The sequence below is a fragment of the Callospermophilus lateralis genome, chromosome 14 (assembly GCF_048772815.1).
Source record: "Callospermophilus lateralis isolate mCalLat2 chromosome 14, mCalLat2.hap1, whole genome shotgun sequence".
NCBI classification, from domain to species: Eukaryota; Metazoa; Chordata; class Mammalia; order Rodentia; family Sciuridae; genus Callospermophilus; species Callospermophilus lateralis.
The window spans coordinates 103,613,393-103,625,921 of record NC_135318.1 but is presented as its reverse complement, the minus strand read 5'-3'; the positions used below and the strand labels follow the sequence as shown (position 1 = coordinate 103,625,921).

At 43.6% G+C, this 12,529-nt stretch overlaps 1 protein-coding gene across 1 annotated transcript in view; it reads left to right on the top strand.

The window, feature by feature from the left end:
• The first annotated feature begins 5,831 nt into the window (after positions 1-5,831).
• Positions 5,832-12,529, top strand: part of Fhl2 (four and a half LIM domains 2) — a 71,482-nt gene continuing 64,784 nt past the window's right edge. Inside the window, exon 1 of the mRNA XM_076832507.1 lies at positions 5,832-5,910. The gene's annotated coding sequence lies outside the window, so the exon portion shown is untranslated. The remainder of the gene's footprint in view (positions 5,911-12,529) is intronic.

Genomic DNA, 12,529 nt, shown 5'->3' with positions numbered 1-12,529 from the left:
CCAGCGTCCATTCCCTGCACTCTGCTTCTCCTCCACCTCTTCCCTTGTTCTCCCCTGGCTTCCTCTCTAGTGACATCTACGGATCCAGTCTGCCAAGGGAACATCTGCCCAGGCCTGGAAGTGCAGGGACAGAGGGGTGACCTCTTCCTTCACCACCACCAGGGTCACAGCCCACACCCCTCTAACAGAAAACCATAGAGGGTGTCCTCACCAGTGGACAGGGATAAACTGAGGGGGCTCGTGGCCTACTGTCTCTTTATCTCTCTGTTCCTGTGCCTGCAGTATCTGGTTCCGGCAGGGGCTCAATACTATTAAAGGAAAATTATGGGAGGCCATTGATTTGGACCAAGTTCCTTACACAGACTATGAATCAAAATGGAATCACTCAACGCTAACGTTCCCCATCACCCAGTTGAAAATAAGCTTTCTCACCTTCCAACAAAGCAGCATTAGAGGGAGAATCACCACCTTTCCCAAACAAGACACCTTCAATCGGCATGATTATGAAGTTCGGACCTGAATTGGCCCGATATTAACAAATCAATTATTTTTCTATTGTTCTCTTTACTCCTGTCTGAAATAACCAACCTGCTCTATGTTCCTGTGTTCTGCTTTCTTCAGTTCTACTCTGCCTGTAAAAACAACCTCTTCCGCCCCAGCCCTATCAAGGACACTTACTCCATTTTAGGAGGTAAACTGTTAGTTGGATGCTAGAATTGCAAATAAATCCAACTGAAATCTTTAAAAAAACATTCATTATTGTAATTTTGCTCTTTAATAGTACATGTTTCCCAAGTTGAATCAAAATGCTTGTTCTAGACCTATCTATCTGTCTTTTGGTTTTGGTCTGCGAGCTTTGGAAAAACACAACCCAGAAACAGCCGTCAGTCTTTCCTCTATGATACTGTGAAAGACAGAAAAGTGCCACATTTGTGACCAGTTCTCCCTGACACTCCTGGTCCTGCCCTCAGCCCAGAACACTGGGCCTCACCCTGCTCTGATGCTGTTCCCTCCAGTCTGCTGCAGGGGGTGGGCGGGAACGTCAGCCAGGCTCCCTCCACAGTCACCTCCCACCCACTCCCATGCTGTGTGACAGAGTCAGTGTGGAACAGGGAGAACGTCACACAGGGATACCACTACTGGACACCAGAATGCACCCTGCCCAAGTGTGAGGGAGAGTAATCCTTCTGCAAGAGAAATGCACATCTCTAAAGGAAATGCCTCTCTGCACCCGGAGGAGAAGGACGAACCAAATCACTAGAAGCGTTTCAGTGGGAGGGCACCGTGGAGACTCCGAAAAGGACACCCCAAACAATGGCACTTCAAGGCTCAGAAACGACCTCAGAAAGCAGTCTCTCCCTGACCTTCTCCTGCCCTACCTCCAGCTCCCTCCTCCACGTGGTCATAGAAGCCAGAACTCCTGTTCTCTGAGGCAGGTCATAGAAATCACAACCCCGTTCTCCAAAGCCAGCCACCATAAAGCAAAAATATATGACTCTAAATCTCCCCTTTCTTTCTGTTGTGGACATGCCATGAAGAAATGGTCTGACTTTATCATTGTCTGATAGGAGACACTGAGATCCCCATTCCACACCCGGGAGGAAGGAGTGCGCCCAGAGAGGCCAAGGAGGACCTGAACACCCAGCCTTGCTGGGTGCCCCCTTCAGACTCTCTGCATGGCGTCAGTTTCTACATGGCAGGCCTGCTTCTCGGGCCTGTGCGTAAAACAGTTTTCCCTGGATCTCCGGGTCTTCCTTTCTGAAGAGTCCAGAGCATGTGAGACCTTGGTTAAATAAATGTGTTGATCCTTTCTCTTGTTAATCTGCCTTTGATTACAGAGTGTCAGCCGTGATGAGGAGGGACAGGATCTGCCTTCCCTCCGCGTCAACTTCACCTCATCTTCTACACTTTTCCTGGGCAGCACCCCACCACGGAGCTTTCCCCGCATTCTATTGTTATTTCAGAAAACATGGCCTTTGAGGTCAAGGTCCAACTTAAGGAAACTCTGCCTCACCCCAGGGCTGGCCGGGAGTAAACCTGGAGTAGAGTTCCCCTTCTGTCCCACACGTTGTAGGACACGAGGGGATGCCATGGGGGGGGGGGGGAGGGGAATCCCTTTCCTGCCCATCATAAGGGTCAGGGCAGCCACCACTGTAACAAAGACAAGTTATCAGATGGTCGTTTTGCACGGAAGACTCCAAGACCCCGGGTGACCACCCAGGTCTATGCTCAGGTTGGAGGGGCCCCGGGAGGCCTCCTAGAGATGGGGACTGGAGAGAATGGCGTGAGCTGATGGAAACAGACTGAGACGGCAAGGCCTGTCTCTTCAGGTTCCTCCTCGTGCCTCTGGGCAGCATTCTGTCCTTCTGGGGATGGGGCAGAACCAGGTATGGAATGGGGGTCTTATGACCTGCTCTCAGACACAGGGGGGCAGGGAATTTCTTCATGGTTGCCTCTCACAAGGTTGGGATACTGCTTTGAGCTTCCATGGGTTTGGGGAAAGGGGTTCTGGTTTCTGTGACCCACTTGAGAAGAGGAACTCCAGTTCCTGTGGCTTCCCTCTGGGGAAAGAGCAGGAGGGCAGATGAAGGTCAGAGAGGGACTGCTTCTGAGGCCTCTTCCTTGGGCACGACACTCTGAGCCCCAACAGCCCCACGAGCCCCGCTGACTAAAAGCAGAGACAACACCAGGAAGCAGTCAGGGCAACCCAGGAAGGGCTTTGGCACCCCAAACTCAAAAGAATCGTCTAGAAGGTTGAGGCCTTCTTCTTCAGGCTCTGCCCCTGGGCTGAGTCTGTTAGAGAGCCTCCTCCATAACAGCCACCCAACAGGAAAGCGTGGAAAACTGACCCGATTCTCTGCCTTCGTCCAGGTGCTAGTCACAGGGGAAGTGACCCCCATGTGGCGTCTGTATCCAGAAGGCAGGCCGTGGAAGGACTCAGCGGCCTCTGTACCCACAACCCCAGGACAAGCTCCGACAGGGAGACCCCTCTCCCAGTCAGAGGCAGCAACGAAAAGGAGTTTCACGTAAAAGTCGGACGGCTCTGTATCACCCGGCAGTCATTGGCCCACACCTGTAATCCCAGGGGCTCAGGAGGCTGCGGCAAGAGGACCACAGTTCTAACCAGCCTCAGCAACTTAGCAAGACCCTGTCTCAAAACATAAAAGAACTGGGGATGTTGTATTTATAGATATTATAAAAAGTCTCATGTGTTCTTCCTCCTCTTCCTCTGCTTCTTCCTCTCCAGCTTCCTTTCTCTCTTCCTGTCTTTTCTTCATCCTTTTCCTTTCCTCTCTTTCCCTCCCTCCCTTCCTTCCTTCTCTCCTTCTTGCTTACCTTTGCCTTGACAGGGGTGCTTGGAGGCTTCTGTAGACACAGCTACATCTTATCATTGGTACTGACATTTAAAAAAAAAAAAAAAATACTTTCTGCCCCTACTTAGGTTTTTCCAAAGACTAGGGAGACCTCAAGGAATTCTGGAATCCAAAAAAAAAAAAAAAATGAGTTCCTTAATGAACAAACACAGAAATCTGCCTTCTGAGTCACAGAAACTTAGACATTTAATGAAGTTGATTTTGCTTATAAAAACAACAAAAGGTTTTTGTAAATGATTTGGAAACTGCATATCAGTCAAAAAAAATCAGGTCACGCAGATCCACCATCCAGCTATCACCACCTCTTCCCATTTGGAACATACCGCTCAGGGCGTGGGGGCAGGTTCCTGTGGGTGCCGAGTTCCCTTCCTTTACAGTGACCTGCTTTTTCAATACCAGTAGGTCGTGCATATTGTTTACATATCATTTAATATTGTTCTGTGTTTCTAAAGCTTGCAGAATAGTTCATTTTATGAAACACTTATTCCTCTTTCTTGGTGCTCAGGACATATCAAACCAATTTGAGCAAATTGTTCTGAGAAAAGACAGGTACCAGAATAGCTCTTAAAAACTGTCCTTTTGTTTAAAAAAAAAATTGTATCTATAAAGGAAATCTGTAGTAAAGTGTAGTTAGTATCTCTGAGGATACCAGAATCTGCATATGCTTGGATTCCTTACATAATTCCTTACATAATCTGGCATCACATTTGCATAAAACCTGCGCACATCCTCCTGTGTACTTTAAATTATCTCTAGATTTCTTATGTTCCCTAATACAATGTACATGTTGCATAAAGAGCTGTGATACTATATTGCTTAAAGAATAATGACAAGAAAAAAGTCTAGCTAGGCATGGTGGCGCACACCTGTAATCCCTGTAGTGAGGCTGAGGCAGGAAGATTGTGAGTTTAAAGCCAGACTCATCAATTTAGCAAGGCCCTGAGTAACTCAGCAAGACCCTCCCTGAAAATAGACTACAAAAACAGGCTGGAGATGTGGCTTAGTGGTTAAGCATCCCAGAGTTCAAAAATCCCCAGGACCAAAAAAGAACAAAAAAAAGTCTATATATGTTTACTGGAAATGCAATTATTTTGTAATATGTTCAGTCTGCAGTTGTTGAATCTGCAGATGTGAACCCACAGATAGAGGGTTTCCCTTTGGGAGATTTGTTACCTGAGAGATTTATCTGCATGATAAAGCCTTTATTCCCCATACCTTTCCTTCCCTCACCCTTCTTAACTTGTGGGGCCTCCACCTTCCAAACCCCTATCCTTCTTTTCTTTCTGGGGCTGAGGATGCTCTAAAGGTTTGAGCCACGTGATCCTCTTTAGTCTCTATTTTGTGGAACTCTAGTGCATACACACATAATTTAGAGGACTTTCCTCCTGTTCATCTGTTTTATGTCACTTTAATTTGCAACCCGAGGGACCTAGAAAGATGAAGGGAAGCCCCCTACCCCTCCCCTACATCATTTTGCTGGTCTGCTCTTGCTGGGCATTGAGGTTACCTCCTAATTAAAAGAAGACTGGCAAGAATTGTCCTTGTAGCTAGGTCGCCGCCCACATCCACAGTTCTTTCCTTGGGATGATTTCCCAGACCGGGAGCCTCTGCAGTAACTCAGACATCTGCTGCCGACCCAGCTGGGGAGGGGCTGTGCGTGAGATGTCTTTTCAGCACACTCATACGCAGGAAATTTAAGGAGGAATTGGGGGCTGCTGCTCCCTCAAGCTAGTCTTCTCTTTCCTCTTACAGCATGTGGCTTTTTAAAAGGCTCCAGTAAGTTTTCTCTGTTTCAATTCCATAGAGAAAATGATCCGCGGCTCAAGAACCCTAAAATCATGCAAGAATGGGGAGGATGAGGAGAACTTTCTGGAAGTGTGTTCCACTCTACAGCTGCCCATGTGCCTGGCAGGCATTGAGCAGATCCTTTAGTGTTCTCTAGAATCCTTCTCACCCAAGCAAATGCCCTCCTAAACCAGGAAGAGCAGTGGGTAAGCTCTACCCAGAGGCAGCTCCTGAGACCTACACAGGGAGGTCTTCCCTTCCACAACCACAGAGGTGCTGTGTGACTCTGGGGAAGTGCCTTCCCGCTCCTGTGCTTCAATGACAGTGGACTCATTCAAGGGACATGCAGCCACGGAGCTGCCAGGCTCCAGTCTTGCAGGCTCTGCCAGTTGTTCGACATGGCGAGATCCATTTCTGGCGTGGGTGGCCTTCCCCTTTCAGCTGCTCTTTAGATTGCTGGGATAGGTGTCAGGTCTGAGATGTCCTTGAAGCAGGTCGGCCACATGGGGACATGTCAGCCCCTTCCCATCTGGGCCCTGAGTCTCCTTGCCTCTGAAGACCTTAAAAGGCTTTCGGGAGCCAGGGACTGGGTTCTTATCTCCTGGGCTGGGCCAGCGCTCTGGATATGCCTTATTTATAGCATGCTGACAAGTGCCCACACGGTTGGGGCATCCAGCAAAGCAGGCTGCCTCTGTGGCTGTGTCTCTGCTGGCCGGGCAGCAGGGTGGAAGACAGGACTCTGACACTGCAGGTAAGAGCCACCGTTTCCTGTCCCTTTCTCTCCCATGCCATCTTCCCCGCCGGTGTCTGCAGCCAGGATTGGACACGGGGCTATGTTGGCATCTCTGCAGAGGGAGTGTCCCATCCCTGGAAGGGAAGGCTTGGGCACTGAGGATGGGCAGATCCCAGCAGAGACCCAGGTAGCACTGGCCGCCGTCTCCCACCACCAGCAAAGCCCTCTCCCCCAGGCTGCAGGGACAGAACAGAATCCACCCTGCCCAGAGTTACCCAGGTGTCCACCTGGAAATGGAGAATGAGAGAGAAGCCCCATGCGTCTTGCCCTCTCTCCGTGGGAATCAGTTTTGAACACTGGAAAACTGATTTTTTTTTAATGGAAAGGAAAAGGAGAAGAAAAATCATAAAATAAACATCCAAAGCAGGGGGGAAAAAAATCACAGTGCACTCGAGATTTTTCTCTTTGACAGTATTTCCGGATGGCCTGGGGTGAAAAGGCAAATTACCAATGAGTCTGGTTACGCTGGGAAAGTATGTTTATACAAGATGACTTGTTACAGCTGATGGTTTGAAAGTCCAAAAAGCTGTTGCATGCTTTGAAAAGGAAAAGCATGGATATTTCACTAATCGAGAGCTGGGCATACACTAAGATGCATAGTACTGAGCAATGCTCTGACCAACTGCATAAGATCTCACTACTGATAGTGTCATTTGTGACAGGAGGTTCCTGTATGCAAACATACCCCAGCCAGCTTGACTCAGCTCAAGGCTAAGGAAAGAAGGAGGGAGGTGGGCGGAGGTGGGGGGGTGGATTGTCAGGTCAGTTTTTTTTTTTTTCTTTTTTAAATAATTTTGAAGTCTAAATATGGTATTAATGTTCCTGGCTGATGATATTTTATCTCATATTTATAGAGATTTGCTGTTGCTGTTTTATTGTTGTTTTCAAGGAATGCTATTTTAACTTTGTCTCATTGTTAGGCTTTTGACCAGATGTACTGTAATAAAGTCTCTTATACATTCAGATTCTTCCTATTTTACAAAAGTTTTCTTTGTTTTTAAATGAGTGGCCAGATAAACAACTCAAATAATTTTATATTGGAGGTTTCTTCTAATATTAAGAAAATAATTTTTTTTTTTAGTACTGGGGATCAAACTCAGGATGCTAAGCAAATGCTCTCCCACTGTGCTGTATCCCCGGCCGTGAGAGAATATCGTAAAGTCCAATGTCCATGAAAAGTTGCCAGTTTTCCCACCCAGGGTGCCCTGACTGCCCACTCACCATCTTGCCTGACTTGAAGCATCTTTTGCACTTGGAAATCTCATCATTCCATTTAGTGTTTCCAGAGCATACTCTTTAGTGCTTCCAGAGCTCTCTGAAGATTCCAGATCCCTGAGTCTGGCCCACATCATATGGCTCTGTATTCCCACAGCATGAAGTACAAGGCCCTATGCCTTTCTACCCATCTCCCAAATATCCAGCATTTACAATACATGGTCCAGATATACCGATTTTTAAATTGTCTTCTCCCCACTGGAAAAAGAGATGACATTATATTCATAGTACTTATATTTTTTTCTTACCATACAAATAATATATGTTCACCTTAGAAATCACACAGAAGTGGAGAGCAGAACATGAAAAGCTATGTGTCATGTAGTTCTATTAGCCATGGATAATCTTAGCTTTTTGTGGCTTATCTTAACTATTTTTGATTCTAAGATATCCATGATGGGAAGATCAACCATTACTATAATAGGAGTTTTATTTTTTTTTATATTTATTTTTTTAGTTGTAGTTTGATACATCTTTATTTCACTTGTTTATTTTTGTATGTGGTGCTGAGGATCGAACCCAGGGTCTTGCACGTGTGAGGCGAGCGCTCTACCACTGAGCCACAACCCCAGACCAATATAATAGGAGTTTTAAAAGAGAAGAAGTGATACATAAAAACTTTAATAATTTGTAGGTCTCCCCACATACAAATTAATGTTTGGGGATTAATCTCAAAATATATCAATCTGTACAACATAGTGAGATTTCTTTTTCTCTTTTAAAAATAATATATATAATCGGGTTTATATTTAGTGACCTACTTTTTGTCCAATTTATGGTCAACCTACTTTTACAATCTATTCAAAGTCCAATTCCTTGAAAATTGGTTATCTCCATATGACACGATGACTCCTTTCAGTCAGTCAGTATATTAAAGTGTTCATAATAGTTACATAAAAGGGAAGTAAAAGAGCGTAAATGGAGATTTAGGTAAAACATTTTATTACACTATAACAACTTACTTCAATTTCTGATCAGTGTGATGATTTCTACACTATTATCACCCCCTTTGAGTTACACACACACACAAAAAAAAAAACCCTCAACTACCTGTGTCTTGAAAGTGTGACATGCTGATTGTTTTCTTCATTACTATTGCTTTGCCAGAAATTTGTCACTTACTGTGACAAATTATTTTAAAATGTGGGTGAAAACCAGAAAGGAACAAACTTAAGTTTTGAGCAGTTTGATCCATAACAGGATATATTTCATAAATATTATAATTTTTAAAGTGTCAACTAGGAAATTGAGATTGAACCCAGGGCTTTGCCCGTGCTAAACACATGCTTTCCCATTTAAGTTTTTTAAGTCAAATTTAACTTTGAGGAAGTTTTTACAACTTGAGGCCTCAAATGAATTTAAAAGATACATTTTTTAGATATAAGAGGAATTAAATTCCATTTTAACATTGAAATTTTGCTATAGTTAAAAAGCAATATGGAACCAAGCACGGTGATATACTCCTGTAATTTCAACAAGTCAGGTGGCAAGAGGATCTCAAGTTCAAGGTCAAGGTCAGCCTGGGCAACATAGGGAGACCCTGTCTGAAAGTGAGAAATAAAAAGGACTGAGGATGTACCTCACTGCTAGAGTTTTTAAAAAATCCAATCCCCAGTATCACAAAATAATAATACTGAAAAGAAACCAAGTTGAAAGAAACCAGCACCAAGCTAGTAACATGTCATAAAATTTTGATATGTTTATTAAGGAGAAGTCCTTAATTTGATATTAAGGGGAAAGTGCAAGAACTTCACTTTGATCTTCAAGATGTAAGTGTTCTTTCAGCACCTGGGACCCAGCTAAATGGTATAACTGGGAGCATGTGGTAACTGAAGGGGCTGTGGGGACCGCTATTGCCATATGGAAAAATCACCATAGTATTTTCTGCCTGTGCTCAATACCACATCAATCTAGACCAATTCCAAGATGTCAGTTCATGGTTTAGTAGAAAAAGAAGGAGTAGAAAAAGATGATGTAAATTACCTGGTTCCAAGTCATATTATTTATAAGACAATAAGGTGGGTAAGGAACAGACACAAAGGGTTATATGAACGATCATATTTAACAATTTGCCAACTAAAACTGTAAACAATGCAATTTTCTAAATTCAGGCTATTGTGCAACCTATAACCAGGATGGTGCTATCTAGTCTGGTGTTATTTTATTATTTGGATACATTTGACAATAAGGAACATAATTATCTCTAATTGAAAAAAGAGCCATAGTATGGGAGTAAAAACAAAGTTTGCATAGAAGTTTTCAAAGAGAAAAAAATTCCTCAACTCAAGAGAGTCTCCTGCCTCAGCCTCCTGAGGATCTAGGACTATACACACATGCCCTTCATGCCAAAATGCATAAAATTTTTAATTTTTAAAAATTAGCAACAAAGCATACAATGAAATATTCAAAATATGTTATCTTAGCTTAAAAAAACTTAGCTTAAAAACACTGAAATATATTAGTATATGTGAGAGATAAGATTAGAAGTCATTTTGTATTTATCTCTATATTTTAAATAGTTTAATAGATTTTCTACTCTATAACTGTGAAAGTTTTGAATTGAGAAATTCTCTGCAACTAAAAAGCATTCCAGTTATTACCACCAATTATAAAAAAAAAATGGAAAATAAGCAACCAGAATGATTAGCTTCTCAAAATAATAGCTTAACTTTATTGAATGATAACTGTATCCAGGATTCAGTAGGAATCAATAACTCAGTATTGACTCATTTAATAAATTAGCCCAATTGGTAGGTATTATTGTCATTATCATTCGCTATTATCATTTCTACTTCCAGATAAGGAAATCGAGGTTTCTCATCCTGTGATGCATTCTAAGAGGCCCAACCAAGTTAAAGACATGATCTTTTTCTTCAAGGACTTTGTGGTCTAGTTGGCATTAGATTTAAATAGCAAAAGAGCAATTCTAAGGCCTTGTGCAGTGGACGGTGGGCTTCAGTGTCGCTTAGGAGCACTACAGGAGCCGAGTGTAAAGGAAGGAAGTCCTGGGGAGGAAGTTTGCCTAGATGGAGGTGTGGAGCCTGCAGGAAGGCTGAGAACTTCATAGATGGAGAAGAATGCGAACGACGCGGAGATATGCATACAGCTCACCCTAAGGTTCTGGGATATAGGCTAAATGTGTGTTTGGAAGAAAGGCAATTACTTAGGGCCGGGGCTGCCTCACTTATTTTTGTTCTCTGTGAGACATTTCTAAAACCCAACATTTTATAGTTGGAAATAAAGATTTCTCTTGAATCCCCAAGGTAAAAGGGGGGAAAAAATCTATGTAAAGTATCTGAATTGGGACTAATTTGAATTCCACAGTTAAAATAAAATGAACCTCTGGGTGAGCGCCTGGGGCACACACTCGCAATCCACCTGGCAGTTCTGAGAGACTCGCTGTGATTCCTGGTACAGGGTACAGAGGCGGTGTCGGGGAAAGCTGGACCGGAGCCCAGACGTGCAATGACAGCGCGCGTTCAATCAGAAACTGCTGGAAAAGCGTGGAGAGAGGACCTCATCTTTAAAATGAGTGCTTGCTTTCCATTTATCTTTCATTGTCCTTTTAAGCTCTCCCTTTAGTTCCAGCACCCAGGAGGGTGCTCATCTTCTGGGTTAGACTCCTGGTTGCTGGCTCAATGGACAATAAATAATAATATTTGACGATGATAAGGAGCAGAGGAGTAGATCCTCTGACTTGGAAGTCTCGCTGATCACAGCCTATGTGTGTGTGTGTGTGTGTGTGTGTGTGTGTATGCACATGGGTGTGTAGGGAGAGGAATAAGAAGATGAAGATACGGGATAAATTCTAAACTCTGTAAACTTCCTTTCTGAACAGCTGCACATTTTACCCAGGATCTTTTAAGTAATTTATTAGGAAACAACATCTATTTATCTCTGGAAACATAATTTAGGAAACAAAAAGCAGGTGGGAGAGAATATAATAGTCTCCTTATTTCAAAACCCCAATTTTAATTCCATTGAAATGGGGCCCAATGGCCAAATGCTATGCTCTTCCAATCCCTAAATCAAATGACAGAGTTCAACCAGTTACAGTCGGTGAAAAATGACAAACCTTACGTGCAACATACAAAAAGCTAAGAGATCCAGAATGGATATAAGACAGGCTTCTTTCTCTATTCCTGCAAATTGCAAATACAAAATTCACATAAGCAGGTGCAAATTTGTTGGCATTCAAATTAACCAGCCTAGGCAATCATTCAAGTGGGAAAGAAATATTCACAGCTATAACACCATTCTTACCCGTACTCTCAGATGGAAAAACGTCTGCAGGCAGCAGGGAAGGGTGGGGTAGGGACCTTGTAGTTAAAACAGGGTTCTCAACAAGTCAGAGGCTTGGAAATTCATAGCAGCAAGTTCAACATCACTTAAATAATTAAATTTGGATAGAAGAATGGATAGCTCCCATTATTAAGCAGCAGATCCTCCAGTCTGGCTATTGATTAACCCGGGGCAGGATCCTGGCTTCCTGCCCTGAACTGTTGCTACTTTTGTGTGCAACACCTCACTCTTTCCTGGGGAGTGCCAGCAAGCTGCCAACTCAGGCAGGAGCAGCCAGGCAGCTCCACGGAGGCCAATGTGAGCTCCATTTAACCACAAAGGCCCTTTTTTGAAATTTTTAGATTTGTAACTTAAAATGCAACTCTCCCCTGCTCAAAATTCTCCAGCAGCTTTCCAAATCAACAAAATCCAAACTCCTCAGCATAACCTACGTATGTAGGGTAAGTATGTATGTGCGTGAGTGTGTGAGTGTATGTGTGTGAGCATGTGTGAGTGTATGTGCATGAGTGTGTGTAAGTGTATGTGTGAGTTTGTGTGTATGTGTGTGAACATGAGTGTGTAAGTGCATTTGTGTGAGTGTACAAGTGTGAGCGTGTGTATTTGTGAGTTTGTGTTTGTGCATGAGTGTGAGTGTATATGTGTAAATATGTGTATGTCTGTGAGTGTGTATAAGTGTATGTGTGAGTGTGTGTAAATGTATATGTGTGAGAGTGTATGTGTGAGTGTGAGCATGTGTTTATGAGTTTGTACATGAGTGTGTGAATGTGTCTGTGTGTGAAGTATGTGTGTGTATAACTGTGAGTGTATGCACGAGTGTGAGTGTGTATGAGTTGTATAGTGTGTATGTATGTGTATGTGAGTGTTCATGAGTGTGTGTGTGTGTGTGTGTGTGTGAGCCCTACATAATCTAAACCCCAGGAATCTCACCTCATCTCTTCCCTGTCTCCCTCTCTACCTAGGGCCTCCAGTCACTGCCCTTCCCCAAGGTCTTTGCACTTGC